At 44.7% G+C, this 12841-nt stretch overlaps 1 long non-coding RNA gene across 1 annotated transcript; it reads left to right on the top strand.

Annotated features, from left to right (window-relative positions):
* The first annotated feature begins 4600 nt into the window (after window positions 1–4600).
* On the top strand, window positions 4601–12475 carry LOC146188411 (uncharacterized). Its single transcript, XR_014707530.1, has 3 exons — window positions 4601–5289; window positions 6833–7036; window positions 11983–12475. It is a non-coding gene; the product is annotated as an uncharacterized LOC146188411 (long non-coding RNA).
* Window positions 12476–12841: the final 366 nt, after the last annotated feature.

The raw sequence follows: 12841 nt of genomic DNA, 5'->3' as shown, positions 1-12841 counted from the left end.
TAGTCAACGCAGAATCTCCAACTGTTATCTTTCTTTTTGACCAACACAACAGGGAATGCCCAGGGGCAGCTGGAAGGCTCAAATATGTCGTTCACCAACATTTTGTCGACCTCTGTTTGGATGACGCGTCGCTCGGCAAGCGAAACACGATAGAGCCGCCGGTGAATAGGACTGGCGTCACCGGTGTTAATGCGGTGACTGACAACTGTGGTGTGACCCAATGGGCGGGTACCGAAGTCAAAAACGTCACTGAAGGTGAGCAAGAGCTGTTTTAACTCCGCGGCGAATTCAGGCTGGAGATCAGCTGCAAATATGCTTTTAATCGGATCAGGGCGCGATGAAGAAGACGAGGGAGGGGTTGCAGGGACGCCATTTGGATTATCGGTAGTCAGAGCTGAAATGGCACACTCGGTCATCGGCGACAGTCCTGCTAGGGAAATTCCCTCGGGCAGAACTTGAGTTGACAAGCTGAAGACAAGGACCGGGTGAGTGGTACGGTTCTGGGAGATATGCACAATCAGATGAGGAAGGGTGACGTGCCGCTGCAAGTTGACATCAGTAATGGGAAACGCAAGATAGTTGCCGTCTGGGGCGGGTGGGAATGACGACATAGGGACGTAGACGGCGGCTTCAGGAGGAAGGCGGCAGAACTGTGCTGATCGAAGGCGTTGTGAGCAGGAGGGGTCTTCAGAGCAGAGCGGAAGGTCCAAGCGAAGCAGGCCGGTAGAGCAGTCAATGTGGCCAGAGTAGGCTGTTAAAAAGTCAATGCCAAGAATAACGTCGTGGGACATTCTTGGAAGAGGGTGAACAACACTGGAGCATGACGACCACCAAGGTAAGTCGCACTGCGCACATGCCAACCACGGCAGCAGGGCTTCCATTGACGAGGCGAACTGTGGGCGAGACGGCTGAGTAAGGACTTTTTTCAGGCGACGGCGAAATGAGGAGCAGAGAACGGACAGTTGGGCGCCGGTATTAATGAGAGAAAGAACGGGAACACCATCCACAAGGACGTCTATGCAATTATTTTGTAGGACAGGGGTCAGCAGAGGTTTTTCAGTCCGGGTCGCAAATTCAGCGTCACCTCCGGAAGCTACATTAGCTAGTTTTCTGGTATGTAGCTGGAATGGGACGGGGACAAACTGCGGCGAGGAAGAGGAGAACGCGAGCGTCGGGTCTGCGGGGATCGTGAACGGTTGGCAGCACAAATAGGGACACCGAGGCCAACACCCCAGGCAGCACAACAGCCCGGGCCAATATTGTCAGTGAGTTGGCAGAGATCAGCCCTATGTAGGCCCAGCGCTGCCATCTTATGGCTGGTATTGGTGGTGCCATTCTATAACACGTCCAACACTGGCCCTGAGGATTCCATTGGTAACCAATATTGTTCGTACCTATTTATAATGATAACAACATTGGCCCGTCATATCCGATGCCCTCACAATATCGGTGGTACCATTATACAAGGATGGCAACGATGGGCCTGGATGTCCGGCGTATCACCGGTGTTGGCGCTGCCATGAGATAAGGATGGCTATAACGGACAGCATTAGCCGGCAGTCCACTGATGTTGGCCAATATTCGACATATGCTGGACAATAATGTCAGCTCTGTTACAATGGCCCGCCAATGTCAGATATACACTGGCATACCTTACATATCAACGGTATTGGCATTGCCCTTTCATAAGGATGGCTATATCGAACAGCGTTAGCCATTACTCCACTGACGTTGGCTATTATATGGCATATGCTGGACAATACTGTTAGTTCTGTTACCATGTCCCGCCAGATGCATTGGCATACACTTTAGTCAACATTGTCTTGTCTATTTCACCTACTGGTCAATATTAGATGCAAATTAGCATGTGGCTGGAAATATTCCGTGGGAAACCGCATTAGCGTGCTTTTGCGGTTGGCAGGCTCATTTAATACTTGGAGTCGTTAACTGTGCTGTTATAATCGATGTTTTCAAGTTACCTTTGCAATTTTTAATGCTTCGGAAATCTTGTGTTTAAATAGTTATAGTTCCGCGGTGCTGGTTTCCGTCGTGTTTGCTTTAATTCCACCTAGCTGTTGTTGATGTTGCTTGGGATTACACCATGTTCTTTTACACTAGATCTTCATTGACTTAAGCTGGCACTGTAATCAATCCACATGTATACTGTGACGAATTTGGATGAGACCGACGATCGGTTAACGGCATCAAATAAGTTCACCACCGTTTGCTGGTCCGGGCGGCGGCGGCGATAAATAGCTCCACGCCGACCGAAAGATCAGAAAGAATCAAAACGACATGTCATATATCGTGCATAGGCAATGGTTGCTATTTTTTGTATTCTATTCGGCAATGGTCTAGGTTCTTCCATGTCTGCTCCCGTGGCGATTCCTGCTGCTCTGGGTGAAGAGAATTCCAAAAGTTTTAGCAAATTTCTTTGCCCCCGAGTGTATCAGTTTTAACAACAGTGGCTTCAAACAGACGATTACCGCAGGACAGGCATGCAGTGCGATGCAATTAATGAGCGATAAGCGTCGGCCTATTAAGGCTCGTACGTGACTCAGATCGAGTATGGCGAGTGCGCTTCCATCAAAATACACTTTAACAATACACTTGGCCGTTCAAGCTATACGAATACGAAGGATCGCAGCACATACTTTCGCTTAAACGATTCAACAATGGTGATCTAAATTAAAGCTGGGTTATTGAGCGGTAAATTAAACGTCGGTCCGCATATGCATGAACGTTCCCACATATGGCAAATCGTATCGACGCTTCCTGCTTCGTTGTCGCTCTAAGAAGTGAAGTATTAGAAAAAAATGGAGAGAAAACACTGCACGTACAATCTCAGTATGAATAATATTAAGGTTATGCTGAAACAAATAACTGGGTTACAGTTTCACTTTTCTTCATCGCACTCGTTCGCACATTTGTTTTTTCTCAAGCGTCCGCTGTTGTTGACGACACACCGCGCACTTCTGTTCCAGTCCACTGAGGGCACTCACTCGCGCCGAAATATGGACGCTCTGTTCGCTGCTTGCTAGGGTACATTGAAAACATCACAAACAAAGGAAGAAAAACATTGAGGCACGGCGCCAGCAACAGCGGCGCCGACTTGCCCGAGTGGATGCGCTCTGCAGGTGGGGTTGTCGGGTTACACGCTGCGCGATGCAATCCAAGACGCAGGCCCTGACGCTCCACGTGTGGTTCAAGGTGCACACGGCCGCCGCCCGGGCGGGAATTTACGACGCAGTGCGTCAGCCGCTATACTTTAAGGCTCTATTTCTTTCATATACCTATTTGACATACGTGCAGCTAGCGTAACTGACGTCTTAGGGTTTGCAAGAGTAGACCATTCCAAACGTGTAAAATCAAAAATACGACTACAATGACCATGGCGCATTAATCACTGATGGAATATCGCACACATACGGTACTGGTAAATGCTCTATGATTATCTTGAAACACTCATTCGGCAAACGAGTACGCCAGCTATTTGCTAAACAAGCCGCGAATATTCAAATCACTGCAGTGGCAAAAATGATCGCAGAGCCAGCTATAGAGTCGCCCGCGGCACGGCGGCGGGCCGGCTTCCACATTTCACAAGAACTTGAAACGCGAAATATATCCGCGGGGGGCTTTACCACACTGAATTTCATAGGAACACAAAATAGCTTCGTGTAGCGGCCAGTATACAAGAGCGGCAGCTAAGCAGAACAGCTTTGATTCGACGCCATGCCAAGTGCATGGATAGCATAATTTTAGAATTTCTCGTTTGTTTGTTCTTTTTTTCGCACAAGTGCGAAAAAAAAGAAGTCTAACGTTTCTCCGCTTTTATTCACACCCCCAATTTCGCGATTCCGTCGTCGTTCACTGCAATACAATGCTTGTGCTACATATGGCAACAAGGAATAACTGTGGAGTTCAAAAACTAAATAAAGCAGTCGTTGTTTTACAATTAAGCTTAATTCGGTATCAAAGCTTATTTATTCTCTAACTACCTCCGGGGTAGAACAGTTACAGGCGTGCGCGGGGAAGGTAGTTTTTTTTTTTTTTTTTTTACAAATATTGTGTATGGAGAGAAGATACCCACATGTAAACTGACTTGTTAGCATTTGAACGAAAAAAAAATGTGAAAGAAAAGACTGGAAACAAAAATAAAATACGAAAAGGTACAATGGGTATATTAACAACTGGATTACAATGACACATCTTTGTTTCGCACACGCTCGTTCGCACAGTTTTCCAACGCCTGCTCTCCGTGCTGACGCACCGCTCAATCCCGTCCTCGCGCACTTCGCACTCCTGTCGTTCCCCGATCGCTCTCTCTCACCGCATGCGATGCGAGCAAGGTCCGAGGTTGCATACGCGCGTCGAAATCCACGCAGGTGCGCCAAAGCGGTGGACGCGTCGACGCACCACTCAGGGTCCAAGGGGCGGACGGCCGCCGCCCAGGGGAAGGAATTGCGCAGTAATAAAAAGACAAACGCTAACAGACTCGAGACTTCTTTCAAACATTTCCGGGCTCTCACAACAGGTTGAATAGAGAAATGTGCTTTTACCGCATTTTCTTGGCCAATAAAATATACGCAAGAAACTAAACTGAGAAAGAAACAAGCGCCTAATGAATCGGGCCAACAAACGACTAATCTAGCAGATAGAATGATGCTGACGGTGCGGATATATGAGAAAAAATGTAAGCATCGTATGCAACTACCTTATAAAGAGGTGGCAAGTCGTGGTACTGAGATGCTTAGCTCAATAATTTTCAACAAACTTGCTTCAAATCCTCATTTCAGGGTGATTGAAATATTCCACTCGATTGAGCACTATTGTATGAAAGCATTTTCGTTGGTATGCTAAAAGTGAGCAAACTATTCGTAGTAGAACACAGCATTCACAAAATACAACTTGAACAGGTTTGGGTGTTGTAAACAAAACAGCTAGGCGCCTCTCCAGGACGACGACGCGCTTCGCTGCTGGCACAGAGCCCTACATAGATGAGCAGCAACAGCAGCGCATCGTTCAAGGCTGATTCAAGTCCTGTCATCTAGGAAACGCTTGCTAAACGGAGGGTACAAAACCGAGACCATCGATCTGCTGAAAAAGCGATTACTAAAAAGCTCGAAGGATGACGCGACAATCGCTTAGCCGGCATGACGGCGGCAGTTGTATTTTGTTTCAAAGAGGGCGCTCCGTTCTTTCGTCCATCCAACGGCCGCTCGTTCGCTCGGCTCGACGTTCGGTGGCACCGCGCACGGAAAATGCTTCTTTCTTCAAGAAATATTCCATGTAAGTTCTCAAATTTTTTCATTCAGGTTTTATAAAGCGTTTGTGTATATTGGAGCAAAATATTAGCCTCTTAGATTGAGCATTTTTTAAATTACAAGCGTTGTCTTACATTTCATTGTTGCTGCAGGCTGCGTAAGCCATGTGCTAGGGAGATTTGTCTTCTTTTAGCATATTTCTTACGTTGCTAACTTTTCAAAAGTGGTTCTCAAGTATGCGCGACTTGATTCCGATCATTTTGCAGCTTATTTTAAGTTAAACCGTTGCTGTTTTGCAGAGTACTGATTTCCTAAAGTAAACAACTGCGTCGCATCGTAGCCCTAAAAGCCAACTTCGGATATTCACGGCGTTACAGTGGCTGGAACGGCGTATAGCCGTCACTTGGCTCGGCCGCTCGGGTTCCCTCGGGTGACCTCGGGCGGAGTCGGTGGAGTCCGGGCAAAAGCATATATTTTCGTGTCTGGTGCGATAAAACGCTAACCGCATCAGTCGCGCGGCAGCACTATGCGCAGTGAGCTGAGGACCGCTAAAGCTTTGCCGCTCGGCGCTGTCGCCCAGGTTCTGGGTTTTTAGAAATCGCTCATGATGCTGGAACCAGCTCGCGAGGCAGCCAATCGCAAAAGGCTTTGGGGTACTCACCTTCGTTGTTTTTTTTTTGTTTGTTTGTTTTTTTGCATGCAAAGTTTGTTTCCCTTGTCCGGTATGAGCGAAAATCTTGCAGACGCTCATTTCGTCTGATCCGTGCATATATGAGCGCATCGAGACGGTTTAGTAAAAGCTTGGTAGGGTAGTATTGCAAAAAAAAAAAAGGCTAGTGTGGCTAGATATTGCTAATTTTCGAAAGTTGCAGAAAAACGCCACTGCTTTCAATCATGTCTGCATCGCAGTATAGTAGCACGCCGCTGCGCTGGGACCACTTTTTTGGGGTGGCGGGGGGGTGACAGTGCTCCCCCCTTTATTCCAGTGTTAAGAATGCCTGAAAACCTTTCTCTGACAATGGCCTGTGCGTGGGGAACTGCATCCAAAACAGCGTGGACTGTGGTAGATGCATGTACTGCACCTAACTATTATCCCTGAATCAGGTTCTGTCGCCACTGTGCATGAATTCCTGCCTCATAGGGAAGCCGACTTGTAGGTTTTGCAACTGGTCTGTTATAGCATGTCCAGCAGGGCGGGAGCCTTCAGTGTGAGCACTGGGTGGGCTCAGACAATTTCAGTTCCAGGCCGGGTTCGGGTTTGTAGCATGAGGCCCGGGTCGGGCTCAAAATTAATGCCCGTGCACACCTCTAGTCGCGTCGGTTGTGTAGCACACGTTTGGCGTCCGTGCATGCTTTTAATTTTGTTCTCCGCACCATGACACTTTGCTCCAGCATCAAGACTGCATGAAACATCAGTATGCATTTTCCGGTCGTTATGCTAACTGATCGCCCCACCGCCCTGGCACAGCTATGTTATACCATGTGTAACATAGAGTTGCAATCGTGGTATGCTTTTATCATGATTTAGAGGCATCGATTTAATGGAGACTTTTTTTCCTTGCATTTAGGGCTCTTTGCTCTATAACGCCCGCAGTCCAGCTGCTCCGCTTGTATCATCGCACTGCTTTTGCACAAGCAATCATCTGCCATCAAAGGAGTGCTGCGTGAATGTGAGGCAGACGACAACATCATCATTTTGGTGCTGCATAACCTGTCAACAACTGTGGGAGCCTTGCCATGAAACATGCTGTGTGTAAGGAAGCATTGCCTCGGTAGGTATGACACATTGCCTTTGTTTTGCTTTATATAAAGGCTTTAAAAAAGGCTCTGCTGGCTTTTCGCTATATGATTGCATGCTATATGACTTTTTCTAGGTTTTTAGCTCAAGACTTACTTGTTCAGAAGTCTTGCCCACAGTATGCACAAAATAATATCCTTCATGTCCCTGGCAGTGCTTTAATAGCTGGTGCTATATTTCGTTGCTTTATTTCAACAGTATGCGACTATTTCAAGTTGAGGCATGATTGAGTGAACCTGTGGTGTAATAGCACAATAACAGACATAGCTTGTTGAACTGACGAAGTAGTTGTCATTTGCGTAACACGGGAGAGCAGGTGCTTTAAGTGATGGAATATTTAGCATACTTGATTATGCTTGCATTACAAGAATTCGCAGGAAGCCTGTATTGAGGTTTCAGAGAAGAAAGCCATTACGTATTCCTCAGATTATTTGCCTTCCACTCTCCCTTCATTACTGCTGCCTGCACTGTATGTATTTGTTCATACAGACATGCAGTTACTGACTGCTTGTACATTTCTGGTTGCCTACACTGGCTTCAGTCATGTAGATGTAATATTACTTTGATCTAAACCAGGCTATTTACTTTGCTCAAAGTGACAATTATAATTAATTCTCTCCCCAAGCCATTGAGATTTGCCATTAGCTCCCAACTCGCTTTATTCGCAGCTGCAATGAATTTATTCTGTAACCCTAGAGCAAGACATTTGCAGAAAGGAGATCATCATGCAATACTCGTGCAAATTTTGTAAATTTTAGAGGACATTCTGTTTGTTTTTGCATATGCTTCGGTGTTCGGAAAACAGCAGACTAGCTTACAGTGCAGGAGGGGTGGGCTGCAAGACAAAAGGAAATTATTAGTGCAGCTGCTCATTCAGGCGTGCATTCCTTGTGCATTTATTGCTCTTATATATGTGCACCTTTGCCTGCATGCTTGCCAGGGCTTTCCCCATAATGGGTGGCAGTGATCTTGCCGCCCACCTCTCAGGGGGACTGCCCTTTACCAACTACTTGCCCACAACCAACTCACCTCCTGGGCTTCAAATTTGTCATACTCAAGGACGATTTTCTGTGTTTGATGTTACCAGTGACGTCACTTAAGATACGCAGTGTGCATCATTGGCCCATTAGTTTCATTTCGGGATGTTGTCACCCCTTATATTCCCTACTCATATTTCTTCTTCTACATCCCCTTGCAACTGCCAAACGAAGTAAGACGTATAAAACTGCCAAACTCCCGCAGTCTCTAAATGCTAAGTCAACAACCAAAAAGCTTTTACATGTCTAAATAAAAGTAGAAATGATCCGCCGATTATTTTTTTGATTGTCATGTCTAGTCAGACGGTTTAGTGAACTGCCACATGACCAAGCAAATTGCAACTGTAAGTGCACTGAGGAGTCATGCGTTAGAGCAAGCATATGGATCTTGTGTTGCTTAGCTGCTTAACTCCAAGTATCCTCCTTTGTCAGACAAGATATTTTTTTAGAAAACTGGATGGGGAGCCAGAAGAAAGCAGATTGGATTCTTAGCAGCATTGCTACTTGTTACACGTGCGTTCCACCCCTGTATACATGAACTCGGCAGTATTGGGTCGAGTACATCTGTCGAGTGAAAAATCAGTTCTGGGGTTCATGTATACACAGTCGGGTCGAGTAAAATAGGCGGCGGAGCGGGTTGCGTTAACTCGCTTGCAGGGGGTAGGTTAATTCGCTTGACCCGCTTATCTAAAGGCATGTAGACGCTGTGCAGTCAGGGAGTCTAGTTATGGGGAACTCTGGGCTATGAAAAATCCTCTGGAGCGGCGACGAGCGTCACTCGAAATGAATGCTTTTTAGCGCTCATCAACGATAAAAAATAATCGAAGCTCTCGATAGTAAAAGGCAATGGGATCAAATACGAGTAAGAACTTGCACAATAACTTCGAATCTCGATGCAACGCACTGCTACGATACTTACTCACTAGAAAGCGAGTTCATGTAGACATCAGCCGGGTCGAGAATGATGACCTTGCTTACTCAACGCTGATTCAACCCGGTGCTGTCGAGTCCATGTAAACAGGGCTATTGTACTTGTAATTTTAGGTGAACTCTCATTTCGTGTATTGCACATTAAATTTGAGTGATATTGGTGCGTTCTTGCGTATGTGCTGTTTTGTTCTGCAAACAGTACTATTTCTAAAGACACAATCTTATTTTTAATTTGAGTACAAAATATTGTCCATTTTTGAAAAAAAAAACAATTTCTGAGTCTGTTAAGAAATTTTGATTTTGAAATATATTCACAAAATAGCAACATTTTATAGATACTGAAATGTAAAATGTGTGCGAAACAACTTTTCAGCTCAGGAATAAACTGGGTTTTCAAGGAACTTATTGTGATAGGGTGAAAGTGAAAAATCACTGTCATGCTAGATGTATCGTTTTTTTATGATCCCATAGTCACATCAAGCATTGTATTTTATGGTGTGCTTAAGCAATGAAAATAATATTTGGCCTCAGATATTCAGGCAGATTACTATTCTCTATACCAACAACTACTATGAATTGGTTTTAAGAAATCAGATGCCCGAGCACCACACCTGTTACCTGGACATAAAATCACCCATGTATGCCTAACTGAATATAATCTTGCACGTGGAAGGTTGCCGATGGTATGGCCATATGATTAGCTGTGATGAAGGAAAATGCATACCTGGTAGGCTGCTAGCTGATAAGGAAGTACAATATCATTGTACTTAGATCTAGCATAACATTTTCCTGCCTATGCAAAGTAAATTTCTAGTACTTGCTCAATTGCTCATTGCAGGCTGCCTGTAATAATTTTAGCTGAACAAGCATGCACTGTATGATTACTAGAACTTCTTGTTGGGCTTGTTCGTGTTTATTTATTATAAACTGAAGGCGCCAAAACAATGCACGCACACAAGAAAAAAACGGGACAGAGTTCCACTCACAACTGATTTATTGTGCAGAACAGAGTACATATATATCTCACTGCAGGCACATGCCCAAGGAACACATTCAGCTACATCACATTCAGCATCATGTAGTTTAACATAAGCTATGTTCAAGAAATGCTTTCTCAGAGAAAGAGGCTGTGGTATGAGGCATGGGCTTCTTGAACATATCTTAAACTACATGATGCTGAATGGGTTCTTTGCGCATATGCCGGCAGTGAGATATATATGTACTTTATTCTGCACAATAAATCAGTTGTGAATGACGCTCTGTCCCGTTCTTTTTTTCTTGTTTGTGTGCATGTTGTTCTGGTATCTTTAATTTATAATGAGCACTGTATGAAAACTATTCCTTGGTACATTACAATTAAGGCAGTTGTTTATAGTAGAATGCAGCAAGCAATAAAGCTGTGAAAACTAAAAAGCTGGAACTTGAAATGGTACGGTTATCTTGAGAATATTATATGTGTACACAGCCTTGATAATATCTGCGATCTACACATCTCCTTCAGTTAGCCGATTGAAGATAGCTTGATTGACTCTGTCAGGGCAATTATTTCTTTATTCTGGCCGCAGTAATGTATGCGTGCCTGTAACTGGTGTACTGCAGAAAAATATTCTTTAATGTGTTCTTTAATATCATCCAGTCTTGCATGCTTAGTAATCCATATTGTCTATTGCAGGAATGTTTAAGAATTTTTTAAAAATTGAAAGTTCTGGAGCCTGAACTGTCAGATTTTCAGGAACTGTAATTCTATATGAACACTAAGCATCTACCTGAAGTTATCGGTTTGCCGGAAGCAGGTTTTTACTTCCAAATATCTTTCTTTTGTATCTGGAATGGATATTATTTTGCATATAGGTTTATCATCCCTACGTCATAAGATGCTGCATGCCTTTGCAGGCCCAGCAACCTGTCGTAAAGTGCTCAAAAGAAGAATGTGTGGCAATAGGCCTTCAATATATACAGTAAAACCCCTTTATAGTACAGCCACTGAGGCCAGCGAAAATATTTACTATATCATGGTCTTTACTGTATCAGTGGTCTGTGATGACATGGTCCTGAAAGTGCTGTCTAGTAGTTAAATAGGCACTTACTGAACACGTCTTGTTGCTTAATGCAAAAAACCTAAATACCTTCCATCTCGCTTTTATCATCTCTGTGTAATTTTTTCATTATAAAATTTCTCTACATCTTGTGGAAGTACCTTTGAAGCATGAAGACGTGATTACGAATGCAACCAAGTTCGATTTCATGTAAAAACTAAAGCCTTGCATGAACATGGTGTCCCTTTTTGCTCTTTCTGTCTTTTAAAAGGCAATAAGTAATAAATTCGCATGGCACTCAAGTGCTGTAAGACCTTACTCGCTGCACCTCCACTTTCTGCCACCACTGCCTCATGATTTGTACTGCACATTGCAGTGTATGTTGACCCATTTCTTTCCCTTCCCTATTTCTTGCTGCACATTTACTCCTTTACTTCCTGAATGGAACACGCTGCCTCCTTGCTATGTTTGTAGACAGCTTTACTTTTTTCTTCTTCGCGCTGCGCGCTTTCCCTCACGGCTCCAAGGCTTCTGTAAAGTAGGCTTCATCTGACTGCTGCTACGGCTAGTAGTAAAGCCACCTAAACGAACACTCGGGGTTATTGTTCTGTTTTCAAATACAAAAAGTCTTGGCTTCGCGACTCTAGGTAGTGCGCGGGAGTCGTCGCCAGGGTCAGAAGCACTTTAACCAATTTTTACCAAAAACATCTTTACTATAAAGGGGGAAAATGTACAGTTGCCTATGGAAGATGAACTGGGACTTCAGTTTCACTTTACTATATCAGAGGTTTTACTAAGCGGGGTTCTGTATTTTGTACTCGATCGTATAGAGCACCCAGACTTCAAATATGTGTTTGGATAAGTGTTGAGAAGGTGAGGTTAGATCTTATTGTGATATATGCTTGTCTTCTGTGCAGATGTGATTTGTAAGACCCACGGACCAATCTCCTCAACAAACTGTTCCTGAACGGTTGTTTCCTGCGGGGTGCCCAGCTTACTACCTGGGCCATGTGCTTCCCCCGCCCCCTCAACCTCATCACTTGATCCACTGACCCTTCACTGCCAACTATCATGCTCAACACAGTCCACTGCCATTTTCCATCCATGGTGGACACTGCCCTGAAATGCACCCATGCTCAGCCTCCTATTCCTGCATCACCTCTCGCACTTACAAGGCTATAGTGCATCAACCCTGCTCAACATGTCCAGCCCCTTCCATCATGACCAATGCAGACTGCACCCAATCACCTCTACCTGCACTACCTGGTCATGTGCTGCTTAGTGCCCTGTTTCCAATTACACCTACTAGCCTCTCCCATATTAACCCTGTATACAATGCCTCCTGCACTGCATTTTGGCCCTCTGATGTCCTTGTGGCATTTACATGTATATGAGCTCTCAATAAAATGTTTTCGGAAAATATTTTGCTTGCCTCATTTAATTGCGTGGTTTTTAAGGCTCTTTAGGGAGATGACATGCAAGGTGGTATTGGGAAATGACTGCATAAGAAAACCACAATTATCAGAGTGACAGTTGAGCAAATGGCAGCAGTAAGGGCAAGGGTGAAATAACTGCATGGCTAAAGGTGGCTTAACAGTGGCAGGCCACGTGTGCCGATGAATACTTGTTGCATGCCAATAAATACCAATATATGATACTAGCGGCACGGCCGGTTTATTGCCAATGTCAGTTGGGCCAATGAATACTAGTGGCATGCCAATACGTGACACTAGGGGCACGGCCAGCTGATAGCCTATGTTGGCAGTGCCAAGACAG

The sequence above is a fragment of the Amblyomma maculatum genome, chromosome 5, assembly GCF_055883805.1.
Source record: "Amblyomma maculatum isolate TAMU_Amacu chromosome 5, ASM5588380v1, whole genome shotgun sequence".
Lineage (NCBI taxonomy): Eukaryota > Metazoa > Arthropoda > Arachnida > Ixodida > Ixodidae > Amblyomma > Amblyomma maculatum.
Note: the sequence above shows the minus strand (reverse complement) of the source record. Positions and strands in the feature narration are given on the sequence as shown.